The 16,282-nt window shown below is 42.9% G+C and overlaps 1 long non-coding RNA gene across 4 annotated transcripts in view; it reads left to right on the top strand.

The window, feature by feature from the left end:
- Positions 1-16,282, top strand: part of LOC109901546 (uncharacterized) — a 50,826-nt gene that overhangs the window by 12,747 nt on the left and 21,797 nt on the right. For all 4 annotated transcript variants that reach the window (XR_004202390.1, XR_002256752.2, XR_002256754.2 and 1 more), the window contains one exon: positions 7,886-7,998. This is a non-coding gene — a long non-coding RNA (uncharacterized LOC109901546). The remainder of the gene's footprint in view (positions 1-7,885; positions 7,999-16,282) is intronic.

The following is a 16,282-nucleotide window of genomic DNA, read 5'->3' as shown; positions in this document are numbered from 1 at the left end:
GAATGGGTGTGGCAAAGAAGTATGGTGACCTCCAGAGTGGAAAGTGTCATATAGGCCTATAATGTTATTGAATGGCAACTCGTTGTCAATGGCTTTTCATGATAATCTGAGATTGGAGTGACTGGCCTGTTCCTACCTCGAATAATCAGATGAAAGTAAGATTGCGTGTTGACCTCGATCAGATAGGCCTAAGTATTCTCTCCCTGCATTGTACAATAATGGCATTGGCATTTTATATGACAAAATGAGCTACATACTGGCCTAGTTTATAAGATTAATATTTTTTGGGTTGTTGTTGAGGGGAATTAAGTTTTGTGCATTATGATATCCAATGTTCTTTTGATAGTGGAATGGATTTTAAGCCGGCTTTATTCAGTGAGCTGCAATACATCAAAAGAGAGAGTAGTTCTTTTTTCACTGATGTCTATGCACTGTGAACCAGAGAGGGAGGCTCTGGTGTTATGCTATTTTGGAATCTGAGGCTATTGCAGAGCGCTTGGTCACGGCCGTGTTCACCACAGTGTCCCAGGGTTTCTCAACCATGTGTGTCAATAAGCATACCTAATGCTGGTGACATCACATTTCTATTGGCCGTGTGACCCCCGTGGCCTGTGAGAGTTTCTCCCTGCCCCAGCCAAGCTCCCGGTGCCTCTGACCATGACAGTTGCGTCTCTTTCTCCTCTCCTGGTTTTGTGGTGAATTTCTCGATAACATGTTATGACCGGTGTACTTCCATAGTGCTCCCGGAGACGGTGTGCGTACAAGCTTTGTTTGATGAATGTACCGGAAATGTATGGAACATCTTTTGAGCATTTGTGGATCCGTGGCTCTCACTCTACTGACAGAATGGCTTCGCATCAGGAGTTGAATGGGAATTCAGAATTCGCTTGTTTGCCAATGTGAGCCATCATGGAATGTTTATGCAGGCCTATAGCCTTTAGTGTGCCATTTGATTACTAAAGATGAATCCCTAGAACAGAGGGTTGTATCATTATTTGAATGTGAGTATTACATTTTTTTTAATAATGCATATGCCTTGTTTATTAGCCTATATTGTTGTGGTGTCAGAAGTGGCCTTGTGTTCTTAAACGAATCATCAGCAAAACAGTGTTGGAAATGAAGGACAGTCTGTACAGTATAAAGACTAGTGGGATGCTATGTGTAGAAATCAATAGACTTTTTCTCTTTCATCATATAGAACAAAGTATTTCTATTAGTCGGTGGATACTTTCAGATATTATCAAGACGTTTCCATTTATTTATTTTAATTTGATTGAATCCAGGGCCAATGCCTGAATATAGCCTATTATTCATGTCCTCTTTTCCATTTCGTTCAATATCCATTCAAGATCAAATTGTCAACAGCATGTGCTTTTAATGCAGTTCATTTAAAGGTGAACTGAAGCTGCTCTCTGTCAAGTATGTTGTTGACATTTGCTTGTAGTCCTTACAGCAAGCTGCAGCTCATGCTTTTATCGTTTGTCATGTTAGACCCTTTTCTCTAGTCATTTACTCAACATCGAAGCTAGTCTATGGTATGAACTGGTCGATTGGAGCTGGCATTTAAAATGACTGTGGTTGTTTGGGTTTGCATTGTGATATTTAAGGGATAATGTAGAAGCCTTTCTGGCCTTACCTATCCATGACGTTTCTGTTGCAGACTTGGTACTGTTGAAATGGTCGGTGTTGATATGGCTTGGCATTTGTGAGTTCAAAGTTAAGCCTTTGCTGTGTGAAGGACTTGTAGGCTGGGCTATACTGTACTAGGCCTAGATGATTAAGAACAACTAATTGAATTTGGGATGGTAGTTTTGGGAGCATGTGCATGTAGGGAAGCATGGCTTTTTCTCTGATGACTGCTAGTTTACGCATGATGATATTGTGTACACTGTCCACCACGCTCATTTCAGCCTATTCAAAACATTGTAATATTACAGTCATAAATAATAAATTCGGGTATACATAAGCAAGCTCTTGAAACCGGGCCTTATAGCGTAACCTATTATTGCAAGTGTGTGTGTGTGTGTGTGTGCGTGCGTGCGTCCGACAGAGCGTGTTTGATAGCGAGAGCTCGCGTCTGCATACAAGCGAATGTAATGGCTCCATGTGACCACAACAGAAGCACTGAAGCAGCATCGGGCACGCGGCGGTCCCTTTAAGAGACGTGGGTTAGTTTCTCTCTTTGGTTATCTAGCTGTATGAGTTTATGTGATATCATAAAGCTAGAGAACCGAATGTATAAACTAATTCTGCAGACTTCAGGAACCACCAATGGAGCGAAGCGAATCTGGACCGGGGGATGTCGGAGAAAGGCACCGAGCCCTGGAACTAAAAGCAGGCTGTGCCCGCTGAAAGCACCGGAAAACGCCGCTGTTCCAGGGGGGGTAAAGATGTAATAAATGTTGCCTCAAATCGGATTAATAGCCTGGAATGGCATTCCCAGGAAATGTATGGGGAGACATTGGACAGAATCGCATAATCGTATCGGAGATGAGGGGTGGTCGCGACAGTGGTACCCGGAATCTATATATGCGGATACTGTTGCCTAATGATGATTAATTGAAGTGATTTTGCATGATGTGTACTTCATTAATTATGTAATTGGGGTTCGGTGTATGACCCGGGGGTGAGAAGAAACGGTAAAAGAGAACAGTTTCAACCGATTGGTCCTGTCTAGTGAGTCACGTGCCCTGCTGAGCAGTAGACTATAACAATCGGAATATAACAATCGGACCTAATGCACATATGGCTGGCCTGTAGCTACAGTATGTTGGCAAGCAGCTGTGCCTCTCAGATCAGAGAGCAATCTGACTGCATGCCCTTTTTATTTTCTGTCTTAAAGTTGATGATAAGGGGCCACAGTGGAATGCCTAGACATATTAAAGAGTTGCTTCTAATTTCAACCCACAGGAATGAGGTCACTGAGGCAGTGTTGCTGCTGGTTTGCATCTTGCCAAACATTGTCATCACCAGCATTATTCTGTATAGTCTAATAACTGGTAGGCCTATGTTCATTTGGGCTGAAGGAACAATGTGAAGATGTTTGTACCATCATAACCGTGGCCTTGTGTATGATGCTCTCATTAGAAAAGGCTCTCAGACCCTCAGAGGAGAAAACAAAATGTCAGTTTTCTGTGTGCCCTGCTTCCAGAGATAACATCTAGCCCTCCATGTAGCCTACAGATGGGTACAGACAAGGAAACATGCATTCTTCTACACACAATACACATTATGATGATGCTGACCCATAAGTAGGTCTACTAAAACCAAGATGCAGGGCGGTCCAATCCGAATGTTCTAGGAAGTGTGGTGAGGAAGGGAGGCACATAAACATGTGTTAATATGACCGTATAAAGGTAAAGCAACCTTTATCATTGGGTAACTCACTGTACTTTGAGTTGTGTGTCTTTTGCTTTGGCAATATACTGTTTACAGGCTGGTTACTGTCACTGACAGCTGTTGATTTGATTAAGGATGGCCATAACAGTGAGGCTTGCATGGCAGTAAATACACAGAGGAATGTGTATAATTGACAGGTAGGCTGTGAGTGCTCTCCGGACTCCCAACGTTGACCGCTGAGTGAATCGGAGGTGATTGTGAATGCCAGATAATGCCGCCAGGGCCAGGGTTGGCTGGGTGGTGAGAGATGACCCGATTGCAGGGCGTATTTATGTCAACCTCTTTTGGATGGACAAGTGTCCGTCATCGATCTCACTGATGCTCCAGTCCAGTCCCATGCACTCCCTGGTCGTGAGATGGGATTTACATTGGCCCGTTGAATTTGAAACAAGCTAGCTACCTTGGCTGCCGTTCATTCACTCCTAGTCGCCATGTACAGGGGTGGAGAGGAGAGGAGGGGAGACTGCACCACAATAGAGGGTTATAGCTAGGCCTACCTGCCTGACCCATCCTGCTGCAGTAAACCCAGGGCTTGGCCCAGTGGTTATAGCTGGGGAGTAACCTAGGATACTCCAGGCTCTTTTACAGGCCTTTGTTTATTAGGCTGTGGGTTGTTCATTGAGGATGTAGGCCCAGATTTGAATGATATTTTCTACATGGAACTCTTCAAGTTTAACTCTGACATGTGGCTGTGTGATACAGGTTACTCTTGTGTTCACTATGTTTAGCTCTAGGATACTGATTTATGGATTTTTCTGCTTTGGTATGTTCGTTGTGCACTGTTTCAGGTATGAGCAAAGTCACCCAAAATATAGGCAATGGTCTATTTTTTGAAATTGCAGACTGATGGGACATCATGCCAATTTGGGCGGTTAAAATTCAGTTATTCTTTGCCTGTAATATTACACATTTGAAAATAGGTCACTATTTACACATTACCAATGGTACTAAGATAAACCATCTATTCCAGTGTCTATACGTTTATGATAAATCATTCAGCGGCATACCTCTCTGGACGCAACCCAACTCATGTACGTTGAATCACCTCTACATTTAATACCATATTTACATCTTATCAGTTTAATGCGGCTTACTTCCTGGTTCCAGCCCAGACACCTTAGTAGTCTGTGATTTAAGGCCTAAACAACCCACACCGCACCACCCACAGACAAATCATAGTGAAATTCATGTAGTGCTGAGGCCTAATAAATGAGGGATCTAGGCAGGGCTCCTTTGAGATTGAAATGCAGTGTGTGGTGTGCCTGAGAGCATGGCTAGAAGTTTTCCCACATGAATATGTGTCTGTATGGTCTTGTATGTCTGAGTGGCTGCCACCAGGGCCCCCAGCAGATGGAGGCTTGTCTCTGTCTCGGCACCTGGCATAAGCAGCCGAGATGAAATCTAGATGAAAATACATTTGTTCTCCCCTAAATCCATGCTGCATTTGATTACACTGGAGAAACAAAGAGATATGAGAGTAGATGAGAGGGTTCCAGACACATAGCTGGAGACCAATCAGAAAGGAGGGGGAAGATGGTTGTGTATACATGAGGTGTGTTTCTAACCTCTGTTGTAGATGAGGAATTTGTCTATTAGCCTACGTTTGGTATGCAGCCTTACAGGACACTGATAACACAATGCATTTGGTGGGGCCACGTCCAGTATCTTGCTGTGTGTTTACCTTTTGCAGATATGATGACTGTCTGAATGTATGCTCAATACATTGTATGCTCCGCCAGCTTTTATTTTCTTATTGTTTGGCGTGTTTGAACAAGGTAGATATCATATTTCCAGTGTGGGACAATTGTTTTAGGTTTACATTAGGATGTAAAGCCATGTCGCCATCTTGAAAAAACAGACCTATACAGTAGATACTATCAGTAGGCCTATAGTGTCATCATACATGATACTATACTGGACTCTTTAGCTGGTGAGGGTGGGTGGATGGTGGATGATCAAGGGTTGGTGGATGTACCCATAGTGCCTAATTGTTTGCATAACAATGTCCGGATCATAGTTCTGTGTAGCAAATAAATCCTATATTGTTCTGGTTTATTCTCTCCCCATGGTGTACAAAAAGGATCCAATGTGCATATTCAATATACCAATAGTTGAATTGTTTTTAAACGCTACCTATTGTCTGTAATCACCAACTCCCTGATGAGCTGTCAGAGGATGAATGTAAGCAAAAACTCGGTAAAATTGTCTAATAACTGAATTCCCTGAAATGAGTCCATTATATTTTGTTTATCCTCAAACCCTTGTACTGTAAGTTTACTCATAGGAAGTTATTTTATTTTTTATTTTATTATTAATTATTATCATTATTATACCCCTTTTTAATTGTCTGCATTGTTGATTGACATCAGCCACAGGTTCACATTGGTGCCATCATGAATTTACAAAGTCGATGTTTGTTTTTCTTTTCACCTCAAGAAGCAAGCAAATGACCTATTACTTTTCTCTATGAACTTATGAATTCAGAGCTTGGTAGCTTAGCAACAGCCTCTGACCCATGCAACAAAATGGAAAAAATGAAAGGCTGATATGCTGTTCCACTGGCAATGCTAAGGATGGTGCCACATTTTTTGAAAGCTGGATGCATTGTTATCTTTCAGCATTTTATGTTGGATTAACAATAGGAACTAACAGTGTGTGTCTCTGTGCATAGCTTGTGTGCGGACCTTGTGTCCAATGGAAAGGTTGAAGATTACCATTTTTTAAATATCTATGACAGGGCCAACTTGAAAGCCTAGTGCCTCAACTCAAATGCAAATTGTCATGAGGCCCTTAAACCATGTTTCACACATTACATAGACCTGTTACTACATTTTATTTTACTGTATAAAATCGAAAAGGTTATTAGAATATTTTTACTAGTATGGAACAATTGATGTCACTTCGGCCAATTTTAGGCCTGGGTTATCACGAAAACGTGTAGAACACCTGACCTGCAATAGCATACAACAATAGAAGACTATAACATGCATCTTTCTGATTAAACAAGAACCTGTAAATGTAAGCATCCATTTTAGTATGCCCATCGAAATTGAATGTGTTGTGTGTTGCACAGTGTGAGCGAGCGTGCTCTCGACATAATTAAACGTGTGACTGTGATGGGGTTGAAGTAGCCTAAAGTTTGAAACACGCGAGTCAGCTTGAATTCAATTTTCAATTTTAAACCAGAACAAACTCCTCGTTATGTTGCATCAGTTCTCAGAGTTTAATTGATCATGGCTAGTTTGAAGGGAATACTTTTTCTATTGGCTATTGAGAAGTATCCTGGTATCCATTATATGATAAAGAACACACTGAATATGCCTGATACCGTTTACGTTTGATGTTGCTTCGTGTTCAAATGTTGTGGATTACTTTTAAAATTTCCCCAAATATTCTGTTGTTCTGAGAAAATTGTTTATAATTCACTCAAGCAAATAGCCAATATTTCAGCATTATTCTCATTAAATCTTTTTTTGCTTGTTATACTTTCAACGCTATTTCCATCTCTGTCGAAGATGTGGCATTTCTTGTTTCCTCCACTACAATATTGCGGTAGCCTACATTATGGTTCGATTGTAATGTTTTAACTTGAAAAGTCGATGTGCATATAGGATAGGTAGATATTTTTGCGACAAATCGCCTAAGTTACCATTGTTTCCCTGAAATGTAGGACTACATCGAACGGATACTTTCGTTGTTACCTAACCATAGCATATGCATTTGGTTACTTGATGTAGCCTACATTTGATTTGGTCTAATATTTCAGAGGCCTGTAAGTGTAAAGGGTCCAACAAGTGAATAATTGTGTCTTGGTCTGTAGTGGAAGACAATCTTGTGTGCTTCTACACCTGCATTGCTTGCTGTTTGGGGTTTTAGGCTGGGTTTCTGTACAGCACTTTGAAATATCAGCTGATGTACGAAGGGCTATATAAATACATTTGATTTGATTTATAATTTCACATACATCTCAGTAGGCGACTTGTTCTCTAAACGTTCAATAGGTTTTATTATTTTGTTCTGAGAATAATGTACATTATTATTATTATTATTACATTAACAAATAGTATATCACATTTGATAATAACTAGGCTGCATTATATACCAACCCAGTGGAGATAATTACTGGTCCTGTATGTACAATTGAGGCTATATTGACATGGAAACATCTGTAATTAAACATGATTTATTCAAGATGTCTTCTATAGCTACTCATGGAGTCCATGTTCAAGAGCTAGGTCATCTGATGACTGAAGGCTCAGTGTCATTAAGCAATTTATTGTTTTGTAGTGTGTGTGTGTGTGGCATCAGAGGCATTCTATTATACGTGTGTAATCCCTAAGGTCTCTCTCCAGTACTGCTAAACAATATACCCCTTATTCAGACACCTCAAGACCTGAAAATATGCCTGCTGTGTCATACAAAAACAACTACTGCAGAAATTTGACTACATGCGTCACCATCTCAACGGAATTTTCTGTGTTTGCAGGATGCAGGACCTTGGACAGATATACCATCTTCTGAAGCCCGAAAAAAAACCCGCAGAGAAATCATTTGAGTGAGAGAGATCAGTAGCTGTGTGGGCCTGGACAAGGAGAACAGGTGAGAGTCCTAATAGTAGCGACAATGCTATCTTAGCATGCATAATGAGTTTTTTTTTTTTTTGAGGGGGAGGGGGGTGAACAGTTTATATTCTGAAGAGGCCCTGTACTTCTCATTCATGTGGGAACATTTCACACTGTGTCAGAAAATGTCTCTTAGAAACAATAACAACATTTTTACTTGCTAGTCTTAACAAATACTGTATGGACACATAAAAAAAATAGTATGTAGGATTTGGAAAATTACCAAATTGTAATGCCAGCAGAGTTGAAACACACCAGACCTTATGCTCATTAGACCCAGTGAGGCAGAAGATGTTGAAGACTGTAGACCAACAGCTAACTCCTGACGTAAATTCAACTGTTTAAGTTAGGCCAGAGTCTGAGGTCGATCTCGGCTCGGGAACTTCACAATAAAAGAGAAATCTTGATTTTTGTTTTCTGATTACAGATTAATTTAGTCTTGGATAACTTTTGTTTGGCCATCATCAATTTCCCATGATTTGAGTCATATTAACCATATTTACACTGCCTTCAGAAAATATTCACACCCCTTTAATTGTTAATAAAAATAGTCAACGATCTACACAAAATACTGTGTAATGTCAAAGTGGAAGAAAAATTATAATATTTGTAAAACATTAATGAAATATAAAACACTCTATCTTGATTAGATGAGTATTCAACTCCCTGAGTCAATACATGTTAGAATCACCTTTGACAGTGTTTACAGCAGTGAGTCTTTCTGGGTAAGACTTTAAGAGCTTTCCACACCTGGATTGTGCAACATTTGCCCATTGTCCTTTTCACAATTCTTCAAACTCTGTCAAATTGTTTGTTGATCATTGCTAAACAACCATTTTCAGGTCTTGCCATATATTTTCAAGCAGATTTAAGTCAAAACTGCAACTCGGCCGCTCAGGAACATTCACTGTCTTCTCGGTAAGCAACTCCAGTGTAGATTTGATCTTGTGTTTTAGTTTATTGACCTGCTGAAAGGTGAAATCATCTCCTAGTATTACTTTAGTGCCTTGTTACTAACAGGATGCATGTTTTGGAATATTTTTTATTATGTACAGGCTTCTTTCTTTTCACTCTGTCAGTTAGGTTAATATTGTGGAGTAACTACAATGTTGTTGATCCATCCTCAGTTTTCTCCTGTCACAGCCACTAAACTATAACTGTTTTAAAGTTACCATTGACCTCATGGTGAAATCCCTGAGTGGTTTCCTTCCTCTCCGGCAACTGAGTTAGGAAGGACGCCTGTATCTCTGTAATGACTGGATGTATTGATACACCATCCAAAGTGTCATTAATAACTTCAACATGCTAAAAGGGATAATGGATGTCTGTTTTGTTTTTTTACCCATCTACCAGTAGGTGCCCTTCTTTGTGAGGCATTGGAAAATCTCCTTGGTCTTTGTGGTTGAATCTGTGTTTGAAATTCACTTCTTGACTGTGGGACCTTACAGAAAATTGTATATGTGGGGTACAGAGATGAATTAGTCATTCAAAAATCATGTTAAACACTATTATTGCACAAATAGTTAGTCTATGCAACTTATTTTCTGACTTGTTAAGCACTTTTTTTTTACTCCTGAACATATTTAGGCTTGCTAAGGTGTTGAATACTTATTGACTCAAGACATTTCATTTTTTCATTTGTTATTCATTTATTAACATTTCTAAAATAGAATTCTACTTGGGGTAGTGTGTGTAGGCCAGTGACAAAAAAAGTGACATTTTTGAATTCAGGCTGTAACATGACAAAATGTGGAACAAGTCAAATGGTGTGAATACTTTCTGAAAGCACTGTATGCCAGGCCCTCATCCATTTAGCCCTGGCAACCTTGTGAGTGTGGTTTTTACACTCTCATTCCTCCACCCTCTCTCACTTTTACCCCTTCTTTAAAATGTCTCATCCAATTTGTTTGATTCTTGAGTTTTGGCAGATGAGGCGTAGGGTGGCCTGGTTGTGTAATCTATATTTTAATTCCTTTGTCCATGCTCCTTATCCCTTTAAGATACTTGGGGGACCTTGGCAGAGTGTGTGTGCAAGGTGTGCTCATGTGGAAAAGGCTGCGAGTGTGGCTAAGTCCCTCACCCCTCTAATTCCCCCACTGCCCCCTCCTCCCTCCTCCCCTCAGCCCAAGCCATGCCTCCCCGTAAAACCCTCTCCCTAACCCACTTCTGCCCCCCCCCTCCCAAACACACACCCCCTCTCCCTCTCTCTGTCCCTAACAGCACAATCTCAAGTCAGAGTTCAATGGCACTTATTTTATTCCTTCTTTCTTTTCTTTCTCTCCTCTCTCTCTCTCTGTTTTTACTCTGGCGAGTTTTTTTTGCAAGACGGGGGTTCAGTCACCTCCCTCCCCATGTGAACTTTAGCAGCAATTCTCCAGACACACATGCATTGTGAAACACAGATTGAAAAAGAAATGAGTACTTTTTTCAGCACATGTCTTCAAATTCTGTGGCTGCCTCTGTCTCTCCCACGCTGGGCTCAGCCTCTGTGAGTAGCGTTGGAGTCGCTCCAGGATGGGATGGAGTAGTGTGTATGTTTTTCCACTGTGATTGTAAAAGTCATGAGATGTTTCATTGGTGAAAACGAAAGTAATGAATTCCCTCAGCAGACCTCTGTGAGGCTTTTGTGTGGTGGTATTGAATATTCAGTATCATATTAGACAACACTTAATTATTTTACACTTTACCTAGAGACATGGCTGCTCAGCTGTCATATACACTTATAATTGCTAATATCTTGACTTGAAGTGATAGTCCTTTTGAGGCACATTTTGTTAGAGGAAAATATGTTGACCTTTGCCCTTGAAATGTACTACAAAGATTATATTTTATACTACGCTCCATGCACCAGTGGATAGATAGAAATAGGACCAGCTACTTATGTGAGTCACTCTATATACCTTTCCCCTGTTCACTTCCTAGTTTTGAGTGATAGCCCTGAGATTTGCCACAGCATGCTAACAGCTAACAGGTCAGTAAATGGCAGGGAGCCACTGAGCACAGCTAACCCTCCTGGAGAGAACAGAGTAGACAGAGGCAGGAGAGATGGAGCTCGTCCATAGAGAAGTGAAGTTCTTCATCAGAGGAAAGAGAAATGCATTTTTCCTCCAGGCCCTTAGCCACATTCTATGACATGGGTCTGGGTTCTATATCAGCATTGCCCATAGGAAGACTTGCATTTTAGAATCAGACACAGAAGATCAGAGGAACGTTTTCAGAGCCTGTGGGCTATCACCCATACTATCCGACCACCTCTCAACCTCGCTCCGCTTCCGCAACTCAATGGAACTGCCCGTGTCATAGCATATGGAGTCAATATCATATTTGCAAAATAGATAGATCGATGAAGACCTGCTTTGGTTTAAAAGATGCTCGGGGGCTAAAAGCGTAGGCAAAACTTCAGTACATTTGAAGTAGAGACAATGTGCATTGATATAGCTACAATTAGCTAGCTAGGGTACAGCCGTGCAAGTACACGTGCACATCACTCTACTTGCCTTATATAGCCTTTACGGCACATGTCTCCATATGTGTCTTTGTTACAATTGTACGTAGGAAGAGGAGTAGGCCAAGGATTTGTGATTTTACACATAGCAGCGTTTCCACACCCAACCACTCTCTCTTATGTTTATGGATAAGCTCCAGGAGGGAAGCGGTAATCCTCTCATTTACAGTGCCTCAGATCCAGTGAACCATATCTCCTCTTTCAGCCCCCCTCTCCTCCTCTCCATCCCTCCACCTCCAACCCAATTCAGCCATGCTCTACAACGTCATGGCATGTTGGACAGAGGAGATGGAGTCCTTTCTGGTTCTGTGGAACAAGCCCTTCTCACTCAGAGCACTTATTTTACTTCCTCAACACGGTTAGACCATCAGCAGGTATAGAGACAGTCTGATATGCCCACCGGCAATCTCTAACTGCAACCTGAAATAGTACTCACATGTTGTTAACCTGGAATGCCACAATTACACTATTTAAGATAAAGTAGTTTGTCCTATTTTGTTACTGTTATTCAGAAGTACATTCATGATGGTATCCAAAACAAATATTGCATGTGTTATGGGTAGAAGGAGATTGAGCTGAGTTTTAGCAATAGCAGCTAATCTCAAATACCCATGGTTCTCAAAGTTAACATCCGCTTGAAAGCCCGCTGTTTGCAGAAGATGTTCCCAAGCTTTACATATTTGTTGCATAAACTGCTCTGCTGGGCTGTTCTTAAAAGTTGATTTAAATTATACCCTCCACATTATACGGCTTGATAGGAAATAAATCTCTTCAAATGAATTCAGTGAATGGAGTGAAGCGAGGGCGGGGTAGCAGGCGACTATATGGGGAGTAGTGGCGTATGTTAACATAAATTAAAGTCTATCTGCAGCAGGGTTGGCTGCTGCTGAGGGAGGGAGAGAGTGAGGGAGAATGGGAGAGAGAGAGAGTTCTGTTCTCTTCAAAGAAAATGATGGCTAATGACAGTAAGGAGAAGTATCAAAACTGAGTGGCTGGCGGTGGGTGTGGATGTGAAGAGCTGGGCAGGGTCAAGGAGCTCTAGCTTTCCCAGTGGCTGAGGGAGATGTAGAAGATTGTTTTTTCTCTATCTCTCAGCTGGAAAACGGCATGCTCTACAAGCCGAGTAGGCCTCTGGCAGCATTTCTATACAAACCGTGGGGCTGAATGGTGAGGTGCATTTATTAAGGGGGGTTTAGGAAGAGGGGGAGCCTGCTGCCTATTCTCTGAAAAGGCAGCAGGCTGCGGACTGAATAGGAAAGGGGTGGGTGGGCGGGGGGTGGGCGGGGGGGGGGGGGGGGTGCAGGGTGTCCAGGCCTCCATTGGTTCAATGCAACGGCCAGAGCATCTGTGAAAAGAGGTCTCCCCTTTTTCCCACGCCCAGTGCATCGCAAAACATTGGCTCAGGCAGCCAGGGTCAAGTCACATTGCTAATATATACACTGGGCCTGTGTACTTATACAATGCATACACACAGCTCATTTAGTTTATGTGTGCACACAGAGCAGATACACACTCGTACGCACACACACAGACACCAGCAGACAGAGAAGGGGGGTACAGAGTGCACCCTGACACTAATTTCTATCACATTGGAGCCATTGTCTAGTTCTAGACCAACAGTCTTAGATTCTCCAAATTAACAAGCTGTCTGTGAGTAGACACACAGACGCATACAGCCCTGAAATAGGACACACCAAGACACCTGCTCTCCTCATCGTCCGATGACCATCAATTGGTCAATACGTTAGAAGTGAGAGATGCAATTCGTATCGGATATGAAACAAAAAAATGAAGACACATTTGCTCAGTTTCTTCATAACTTTTGATAAGAATCATCTGTTGTTATTTTTCTGTTGATTTTGCATCAGTACTAAACCTCACCAAAACTGAAAACCTTGCTTATCCTCTGTAGTCTTGACAGACTGGCATCCTCTCCTATACCCCTACAGTTACCACCACTGAATCATTCTCTGATTCCTAATCTGTTTTGCTCCTATTTCTTTAGCTCTCACATTTATGTCTTAACCTCCATATAAACTATAATCATATTCTGGGGGATGTAAATGCCCCCCCCCCCCCCCCCCCCCGCCAGATGCCCTGTATTGTGTTGTCCAGGGTGCTGAGGCGACCCCCTGCCTGCCTCTCGGTTGTGATGTCACCCTGTCTGTCAAGGCCTTGGCAGGAACTTGACTGTGGGAAGGAAAAGGGCTCAGATTGGGCTGGGGGCCTAGGGAGGCTGGGGGGTCGAGGGGTGCATGTGTCTAGCGGCTAGCCCTGGAGTGGAGTAGAGACTCAGACAGCCAGTCCAGCCCTGGTCTAAGGGGTGAAAGACTGCTGCAGCCCTTTAGACAATGGAAAGAGAGGGGGCGATGGGGAAACACACATAGCAACTCTCCTAGAAAGTGGAATTTAAATTAGACTGCTGATCTATGTCCCCAATAACCTAGGCTAGTTGTGTTACTCACAGACTCACTGATCACCAAGCAAGGATATTGAATCGTGTGAGCAACTGTGTTGTAATAAAGGCCTGTATTGTGTTAAGAGCACATTTAGTGAAGTCAGTTTCTTGACTAGACTAGTTAAACAAAAAGCTGTAATTGAATGGTATGAAAATCAATATTGCGCAGATCTGATTGTAAAGTGGTCTGATTTGACTGTTTTCAAGGTATATACTGACTCCTATCATTCTCTAAAATCTCAGTCCTCCAACATTAAACAATGACCACAGCTATGTTGTTTTGCCTTATTGTCCCTTTAGTAGCAGTGTGCCAGTAGACTCCCTAGTGTCAGTCAATCCGCTCCCCCCTCCACCCTGTCCTGTTTACCCTCTTTTTTTCTTCCACATGTCCCCTGATTGCTGAGACAATAGGCTGCTATTGTCCCTGTAAACAACCAGAGGGACACAGACACCAGTCCTGACGACCCTCTCCCAGCTCTCTATCCTCTCACTCAAATGGTGCTGGAGAGGAACAAGACATAGGAGGGACTCACTTAATTAGCAGGACGAGAAAATGCATTGTGGCAATTACCCAGCACAAAGAGGCAGGAACGTTTAGCCTGTTCATTTGGCGAGAGGCGGCAGGACTCAGCCAGGAGTGCAGTTTCCTGTTGCCTGGGCTCCCCCGGCCTTTTATGTGCAGAGAGAAGCAGCAACAATGGAGCCAGAGATGTACTCCACTGTAGAACCACTTCCAGTCCTTTCAGAGAAGGGACACCGCATTCTAGCCTCTTATTGGTTGAAATGCATGTCGAACTGAAGCCTAAAAGCATGGGGCTGTGAATAAGGTTTCCTGTGGTAACTCACGCATCTGATATCCTGGTCATTCATTTTCCCTACAGTGTTATTTCACTGCAGATTTGGACTGGCAGGAACAGGTACAGTAATACATGTTCTATGATTCTTCTCCCCCCCGTCACTCCATCACTTCATGTGGTGCTCCTGGACCTGCTATTTCTATTTCTACTGCCTCTGAGTGGGTTGGTCAGCTGATTGGTGGGTTGGCTGTCTGGCTGTGATTGCATGGTGCTTGTATGGAGGGTATCTACTCTCTACCGATAAGAGCATCCTCCTCTTTTTCTGGAGTGCCCAGGGGTGATTTCTTTCATGAAGTCAGATAAGATCCTGGCGACCACCTCTTCCTTTTTTTAGAAGAGTTCCTTAACTTTGATAAATGAAGTGAGGGGAGAGCAGGGAAAAGTTGTGGAGAGCGAGAGAGGAGCTCCCCGGTCCGCTCGCTCTCAGGATCAATAACGGTCGGAGAGCTGCTGAGCACTCCTGTCTGGCAGCCCTACCACTGGGGATGGAGGGAGGAGGGGGGGCTCCCTCCACTGCAGCCGGCAGAGAAAAAGAGGGTAGGAGAGAGAGAAGGAACCCACACCCACCCATCCTCTCCTGCCTGTCTGTGTGCCTGCTAGCAGCACACACACCTGAGGTCTCTTTCTGTGGAGCCACAAGGTTACAGCGTGTCGATACAAACGCGTGCACCCCTCTGACAAATGGGATTTGGCATGTTCAATCAACTGGGCTGCCAAATCCCTGTTAAGTGTTGCAGAGCCATATCTGTCTGTGCCCTTGTTGTGCTATGTTACCTGGATTCCTTAACTGTCCCCTAAATATCCTCTATAAAAGTACCCCCTAATGGAATTATCTGGTGCATTTGTCATTGGATTTGAATGGGCGGGTGTGCGTTGGCATAATGAGAGGACTTTGATTTTGAAGTGCATGAAAAAAGGCCTTCGTCTCACACACTTTACCTCCAGTACCTTCAGGGTCATCCTCACCTAGCTCACCATTCTCCTCTTTTCTCTCTCCACTCCTTTATTTGTCCTCTTGTTCTTTGAGCCACTGGTCTCTCTCACCCTTCGCTCCTCCTTTCCCTCCTGCTGTCCCTCACACCTGATCCTTTCATCTACTCCTCCCTAATCTCAGACTAAAACCCCTCCATCCTCTCCTCCCCTCTCCCCTCTCTGTTACCCTCTACCCCTCGTTAAGTATCACCCCATGCTGCTCATCCCTCTCTCTCATTCTCTCTCCTCCGTTCTTATCCTCCTTCTTTCCCTTTCCTCCTCTCGCTCTCTCTCTCTCTCTCTCTCTCTCTCTCTCTCTCTCTCTCTCTCTCTCTCTCTCTCTCTCTCTCTCTCTCTCTCTCTCTGTTTAATTGAGTCAGTGAGCAGTTGACTGCCCCCGTCATTGGTGGGGAGCGGGTTGACCCAGCCCTCCCAGGAGGGGAGACATTGTCTGGGCTGTCCCGCCGGT

Source organism: Oncorhynchus kisutch, linkage group LG13, assembly GCF_002021735.2.
Source record: "Oncorhynchus kisutch isolate 150728-3 linkage group LG13, Okis_V2, whole genome shotgun sequence".
NCBI lineage: Eukaryota > Metazoa > Chordata > Actinopteri > Salmoniformes > Salmonidae > Oncorhynchus > Oncorhynchus kisutch.
This window is presented reverse-complemented; position numbering and strand designations above follow the sequence as displayed.